General features: G+C 39.6%; 1 long non-coding RNA gene across 1 annotated transcript; it reads right to left on the bottom strand.

Moving 5' to 3' along the window:
* Positions 1-1,003: 1,003 nt before the first annotated feature.
* Positions 1,004-3,221, bottom strand: LOC119617175. The gene is made up of 3 exons (XR_005233374.1): positions 2,960-3,221; positions 2,220-2,834; positions 1,004-2,055 (listed from the first exon to the last, which is right to left on the bottom strand). It is a non-coding gene; the product is annotated as an uncharacterized LOC119617175 (long non-coding RNA).
* Positions 3,222-6,344: the final 3,123 nt, after the last annotated feature.

The raw sequence follows: 6,344 nt of genomic DNA, 5'->3' as shown, positions 1-6,344 counted from the left end.
TGCGAAGGCCTTCACAAAAAGACAACAAGCCTCTCCGGTGTGATTCTTTCTTAGCAGGTTAAATAAATGAAAACCCTGACAATCGCGAATTGAATTATGACTTGTCAAAATTAAAGACATGAAGCTCAGTATTGTGTGTGGCCTCCATGTCCCTGTATGACCTCCCTACAACACCTGGGCATGCTCCTGATGAGGTGGTGGATGGTCTCCTGAGGGATCTCCTCCCAGACCAAAGAAATGCCACCCCACACCATTACTGACCCACTCCCAAACCAGTCATGCTGAAGGATGTTGCAAGCAGCAGATTGTTCTCCATGGTGTCTCCATACTCTGTCATGTCTGCCACATGTGCTCAGTGTGAATCTGCTTTCATCTGTGAAGAGCACAGGGCACCAGTGGCAAATTTTCCAATCCTGGTGTTCTCTGGCAAATGCCAAGCATCCTGCACAGTGTTGGGCTGTGAGCACAACCCCCATCTGTGGATGTTGGGCCCTCATACCATCCTCATGGAGTCGGTTTCTAACCGTTTGTGCAGACACATGCACATTTGTGGCCTGCTGGAGGTCATTTTGCAAGGCTCTGGCAGTGCTCCTTCTGTTCCTCCTTGCACAACGGTGGAGGTAGCAGTCCTGCTGCTGGGTTGTTGCCCTCCTAGGGCCTCCTACATGTCTCCTGGTAGCGCCTCCAGCCTCTGGATACTACGCTGATAGACATAGCAAACCTTGTTGCCACAGCTGGCATTGATGTGCCATCCTGGATGAGCTGCACTACCTGAGCCACTTGTGTGGGTTATAGAGTCCGTCTCATGCTACCACGAGTGTGAAAGCACCACCAACATTCAAAACATCAGCCAGAAAGCATAGGTACTGAGAAGTGATCTGCAGTCCCCACCTGCAGAACCGCTCCTTTATTGAGTATGTCTTGCTAATTGCCAATAATTTCCATCTGTTGTCTATTCCATTTGTACAACAGCATGTGAAATTGATTTCCAATCAGTGTTGCTTCCAAAGTAGACAGTTTGCTTTCAAAGAAGTTTGATTTACTTGGAGTTATATTGTGTTGTTTAAGTGTTCTCTTTTGTTTTTGAGCATGGTAGTTGTTATAGTTAAACTCTGTGGAAAATGTGTCCCATGACAAAATGGATACTGTTTGATTTATACTTAAAATTGCCTTTAGTATAAAAGATAATGTCATTTTATTAGTTTTGGTTAAATTCAGGTGGTAAAGAGAAAGACAAACTCATTTCTTATTTCTATGAACACAGAGAGAATGTATTGAAGAAGAGAACAGGAAATATCTGGTTACTATGTTAAAATGAATTTGTTTAATGTGCCTAATGGCATAATTGAGTTGTAGTTTTGTTAAGCATGTAAGACAGTTGAGCTACAATAACTTCATGCTGATTATTAGCCATGATATAAGAAGTGGGTCTGAAGTTAAGGTCATTAGTTTCTATAATAGAGATGTTGTATGTCTGAAGTGTTGTCAAACGTAAAGAGGAAGAATGTATCCTGCTACAGTGAAGCTAACACCAGCACACGTGTGTCTCTTTTGTTCTTATCACAGTTCATCAAAGTGCAGGCAATTCAGAAGGTTTGCCACCCCTCTGAACATAAAGTAGGGGAGGCAAGTAGCACAATTTCTGCAGCACCCTGTTTGTCAACAGCACCGGTGGAGGTCATTGTTAACCTAGGCCTCAACTGATCCGGTTTGGTGTAACTTTGATGAGCTTGCATATTTGTATTTGGCAAAGGTGGTTTACACGAAAAGCTCTTCCTGACACAACCCTCACCATTTACATGGGCTTGGGACCGGCACGAGAGTTACACTGGCTTGTGCTCCCTAGTGGCTGGTTTAAATGTATATATATATTTTGTGTATATGTGTGTGTGTGTAGGTGAGTTGAGTGCTGGGACTATTAAATTCACCATGTCGCAGAATTGAACCATTTAAAGTTTAAACAAACCTTTTTCAGGACGATTTCTTTCAGAACAGGGTCATTTAAGTCCACGGAGTCCTCAGTCTTCACTTTCAGGTTCACTACCTGCTTCTTTACTGGTGGTGAATGACAAAAAGATATAGACAGTAAATGTATTTTTAGTTACTCTGTCATTTCTTTTATGCATAATAATTTGTAAACTTCAATACTTTTAATGAAATGTAGCCTTCTCATTATTCAATCTCTTACAAAAAGTAAAAAAAAAAAAAAACCCACTCACCAGGGAGTTTGTAGCAGACAAATGGTAATCTTGTTTCACAAGATAAAAGCTTCCAGCTTCCTGACAGCTGTATGGATGTAACACCACAAACGATCCTCATCGAGCCGAGTGGAATTTTACCATTATACCAGTTACTGAAGAGGAAGCTGCTCCCATCAGACCAGTAAACATTTGGATCTCTATGTAGACCAAGCCAAGCAATGGGTCCACTAGACCACGATTTGAGAATGCTCTGGTTCTCTGTTTTGTTCCTCACACTTGCCAGGTCAACAAAGTTCTCTATGCAGAACCTCTGAGCACTGGGCCAATTCATGGACTGACTCACATAAACAAAGTTAGGATCCAGTTGTGTTCCTGTTGTTAAGATAGATTCAGGTCAGGTTGTGAACCCATCAGACCACCTCCAGTCAATTTCACTGAACAGACCAATCCAGACCTCAGAGCTGTGACCAGCAGATGAAAGTGTGTTCATGAGTTGGTTCGTTTCTTCAGAGTTTCTGATGGTGACCAGGTCTGTGTATTTCTGTCTGCAGTAGGTCTGAGCTTCAGTCCAGTTCAGAGACTGATTAACAAAGTAAAACTGACGGAGGACACTGGTGGAGAGGATGAGACACTCTGTGGAAAATCAATAAAAAGGTTAACTAATTTACTTTGGGAATAAATCAATAATTTCACTTTCGTACAATATTGTATTTTTACACAATAGTAAAAGCTGCAGGCATCTTTAGAACATCACTGACCTGAAAGAAAGAAGACTCCCAACAAGATCCTCTCCATCATGATGCAGCTCTGTGGACTGTTGAAGGAAACTAAAGAAAACCTATAGAATCACAGCCTAGGAAAATTCTTCTTCTACTGAGTGTTTATGATGAAGGCCAAGTGCTTGTTTTTTTATACAAAAATTTCCCCACAACCTGCCACTAAAAACATTTGCATATAAAAACAAGTCTAAATTTGCAATTCAAAATTCTCTTTCCTACTTCCTAAACAAATTTTTTTAAACAAGTAAAATTCACATCCACGTTTACATCAAGTTTAGCTAGCCACAGTCTTAAGCAAAATTATTAATCTGCTCCTTCTTTTGTTATACTTTATTTCTGACACAATAGGGTTGTGAAGTCTTTTTTGAATTTTCCTTTTCACCCTGGAAGACTTTTTACTCGTTCTTAGTTACAATTAAACGCCTTTCTTCATTCAAAGCTGAGGAAATGTGTGACAAGAACGTGATGAGAGGGATCATAACTGAGGAACATCAAGTGAACTTATTTGATGTCAACATCATTGTAATAACAGTAACAAAAGGGTTAATTAATTCTCAGGTGTATAAAATCAAAAGAGGTAAAGGTCACAACAAAGTGACCATACACTGTTCAAATTGTTTCTATCAAACAGGATGATAATTTTTTTCCAGTGCTAATCTCTAACAGAGCCATAATCAGGGGTTGATTTGAGCTGGTCCTGAGCCTATGTACATAAGATACCACTGCATTATGGTACACATCTTAAGCAGAAGCAGTTAACCTTTTCCATGCTTTTATGTTCTGAATAATTAAAGCAATGTTGTTTTACAATTAGTATTTTTTTGTTTTGTTTGTTTTTTTGTTGTGGAAAACCAGACACCAAAACTCTTGGCTTTCTATGCAAGTATTTGGAGTTATTTTTTTCATCTTCCGTGTTTGATTTTCATCTTTATTTTTGTTTGTGTATTCATGTATTCCTTGTGTTTTAAGTTTGTTCCTTGTGTTTCTTTATATGTTCTTGTATAGTTTTCACTCCCTTTGCCTTCTGTGTTCCCTGTGCTACTATTCACCTGCTGTCATCTCAGTAGTTTTCCAGTCAGCCTCTCACACCCACTTCAGTTGTTCCCCATTACCTGTCACTCCAGTTGCTGTTAATCTTCCACTCATCTTCAGCCTTTATATTCAGTCACTTACATCTCATCCTCGCTACAGTGCCAATTTACCATAAAAGTAATCTCAGGTCAGTGTACAAAAACATTCACACATATTATAAAAATGCATAGTAAAAATTATCTATCTAAGGAAGCCAGCAGATTGCGTGAATCTTCCCTTCGTAACAATCTCCCATCCTGAGCAGCAAATTGGTGACAGTGGAAAAAAACAGCTCATTTTAAACAGAAAAACAAACTTCAGCAGAACCAGAATGGGCAGCCATCTACCTCAAGTGTCCAACATGCCACTCTCCAACCACTCAACTTATCACCTCCTGAGAATCACTATCTTTGTCTGGTCCCGGAATCCCATGTCTCCCTTCTCAGTTCTACGCACTTAACAACAGCACAGTAATAATTGTTCGTTAAAATATCAGATTCATTACTTGGAACAACTACTCACCGAATCTTCTCCGCAAATTCTCCAGATCCAGACCATTATCCTCCCTAAGAAAATAAACCACTCTTTTATTTTTTTCCGGTAACCTATCTGTTCTTGATAAATCAACTCTGAGTAAACTATATTGGATATCAGTTGGATGTCAGAGCCTTTTTCCCACCAGAAGGCTCAGGGAAGCTATCTTCTCATCTACCAAGGAAAACTCTAACACACAGGGGCCAAGTAAGGGGCCTATAAATAGCCCCACACCAGCCTGGCACCTCTCATCATGTGCAACTTCAGAGTGGAATAAGGTCCAGCCCCTCTCAAGGAGATTAGTTCCAGAACCTACACCTGTTGAAGTGAGCCCAACTAAATGTAGTCGGTCCCTCTCAACGTCATGCACAAGCTCTAGTTCCTTTCCCACCAGAGAGGTGACATGTCCCAATAGCCATCTTAGGTAAACTAGTGTCAGAACACCAAGGCTGCCTTGGGAGATCCTACTGGGGTCAGTTGCCCTCAACAGCATAGCTCCTAGGATCATTAAAAAGACAATGTTTTGGAAAAGCCTGCTTCAGATTTTTTATCTATACTGTGTTTTACTGCTATATAATATAGATTTAAAGTTAATGTAATTTTAATTAATATTTCTATTTATTATTTGAATGTATAGACCATTTTTGCTGGATCATCATGTCGTGTTACTGTCCAAATCATGTTGAACATTAGGGTTTAGTGTTTTAGTATGATATTGTAATGGCATTTAAAAAAAATTATTACTTATGTAATTGAAATTAGATTAATAACTATTAGATATTGTGGGTAATTGTTTTAACTAGCTAATATTAACAAGTCTCAGTGTTAAAAGTATAGCTTTGTTTTTTCAAACTTTTTTACCTCATGTTATTCTCTCAACCTGAAACAAATCACCTGCTGGGATTGACGTTGCAGAGCATGTAACCATAGAGACCTGGTAGGCTAGTTTTTGTCATTTTTCAGCTTGGTTTTTCCCCCAAACCCCTTCAAAATGTACAACCAACTGAGGTTATATTTGCATTTTATTTTAAAGAGCCTTAGAACCTGCTACCTAGAAACACATTGTACTCATTCTTCATAAAGACCACCCCTCAACAAAAAACCCCTTCAAACTCAACACTCTAGTCCTCAAGAAACTCAGCTGCTGACTTTACATAACTGGACAAATGACTGCTGAAAGTAAAAATCTTGTCTTGTTTCAGAGTGTCATTTAGTGTTTATTCTGTCTGGTTTCCTTTGAGCCAGATCATTGTGTGTGTTGGTAGGTGTGTTTGTTCTTTTCAGTTTGCTTTGTGTTTATTTTAATCTTGTCTGCTGTTTTGCATTTAACTTATCTCCTTGGTCCTACCTGTTTGTTTTTTTCAGTTTACTTGCTTAGCAGACCTTTTAGTTGTTTTAATCTTCTGAGTTTGTAAAAATACTTTTAGTTTTTGACTACGCAATGTGTGTGTATATATATATATATACATACATACATACATACATACACACACACACACACACGTCAGTGTTTTGTTTGTTGAATCTCTCTTCCTGCTTCATTTAACTGTTTTCAATTTTTGACAAAATTCTAACCATCCATCAGAAGCACACCACCCCCACTATAAACAGTGTTGGTGCTGCACTGCTTTCCCCTCCTGAGACGCCGTATGGTGGACCAGAATCGCCTCGAAGCCGTACGGAAGTCTTTTTCCATGGCCTCTCCAAACTCCTCCCATGCCTGAGTTTTTGCCTCAGCGACCACCCGAGCCGCATGCCG

The sequence above is a fragment of the Kryptolebias marmoratus genome, linkage group LG7 (assembly GCF_001649575.2).
Source record: "Kryptolebias marmoratus isolate JLee-2015 linkage group LG7, ASM164957v2, whole genome shotgun sequence".
Lineage (NCBI taxonomy): Eukaryota > Metazoa > Chordata > Actinopteri > Cyprinodontiformes > Rivulidae > Kryptolebias > Kryptolebias marmoratus.
Note: the sequence above shows the minus strand (reverse complement) of the source record. Positions and strands in the feature narration are given on the sequence as shown.